Source organism: Canis lupus, chromosome 18, assembly GCF_003254725.2.
Source record: "Canis lupus dingo isolate Sandy chromosome 18, ASM325472v2, whole genome shotgun sequence".
Taxonomy (NCBI): Eukaryota; Metazoa; Chordata; class Mammalia; order Carnivora; family Canidae; genus Canis; species Canis lupus.
Window position 1 is genome coordinate 10,999,980 of NC_064260.1, and position 1,483 is coordinate 11,001,462.

Here is a 1,483-nt window from a genome sequence, read left to right on the forward strand (position 1 = left end):
TATACTTACTCCCTATATAAGAGTTAAGTAATTCGGGTACTTGTTTTTTTGTTTGTTTGTTTGTTTGTTTGTTTGTTTGTTTGTTTTGGAGGCCTGGATTGTCTTAGTTTGTCCTTCTATTTTGCTATGTGGCTAATGTCCAGAGGACATGAAGTCCAATGTGTGGACTTCAGTGACACATTGGACACTCTGCTGACGTGGAATTGGTATAGCCCTGTAGGATGGGGGGAGAAATAATTAAAAAAACTGTTCCTGAAAAAGAGCATTGAAAGCCTCCCATCACCTTCCTCTCTTGCTTAGAAGCTTCTCTTGTTAAAAGCTAATGATGTGTTACGGGATATGAGTTACTGTAGAAGCATGAAGGCAGGTGGTATCTGAGACATTTTATCAGGGAAGAGCCTTCATCTGTATGTGCTTTGGGTACAAGTGTCTTCCTTTGAGATAGGCTTTAAATGTTGCAATGCCTGCTCCTTTGAATATGAAGGACCTCCTGAGGACCATGAGATTATTCTAAGGTTCTATGAGCAGATAGATCTTTTTTTTTTTTATCCATTCTCAAAGGATCCCTTGGAGACCACAGAAGAGGTATGCTGGCAGTGGTAAGAGGGGAACTGAAACCAGGGAGGCTGAAAAATATTCTACATTGTGAAGAAAGAGTAGGGGTGAAACTCAGTGACAGTAGTCAGAATGAGGATAACCACATTTATATAGCACTGATCATGGTCCTTACACTGTTCCAAAGGCTTAATGTATATTAACTATTTTAATCCTCAATACAATCATAAGAAAGGAGTACTATTTTTAATCTCAATTTTAGAAATGAGGAAATGGGCAGAAGAGCTAAGTAACCTTTCCAAGATTATAATGCTATGCCATCATTATAAACTTTTTCAATAGAAAATGAATTTAGACATTAAAAAAAGCATACTGTACTCCGTAAAAGGAACAATGGCAATGGGTGGGAGAAAGCCTGCCAGCTTCCTGAATTAAGAAATTAGAACTGGGGCAGTAGGGGTGAAGCGGGGTGGGGGGCACAGTTGCTTCCAATTCTCTGAAGTTTGCTTCCTTCTTGGGTGAGTATTTTGTCTATCTAAGTCTTGACATGACAGTTTCTTCTGAACACATTGTAGGTATAAACCAACCCCCTCTTAGCCTGTAGATCTGATGGACCCTGGTGGGATGGAGTTTTTTAGTTTCAAAAGTTGGGAGCATGGGGAGACTGTGACCATAGGTCCTTAATCCATTTGCACACAAGTCCTTAGCATTTTGCTTGGATTCAAGGACCATTTGGGTCATCAGCCATGTGTGTCTCAGAAAATACAATACTATAGCTCATTCTCCTTTCTGTAAAGAGAAAGTGCACAGAGAAAAGGGAAAGACATTCTTAGTTCAGCTTGACTCACTTCTCAAATGACGAAGGGACCCAAAATGGAAAGGCTTGACAAGAGACCAAAGGTCTATGTGTTAGTAAAAACAGATATAC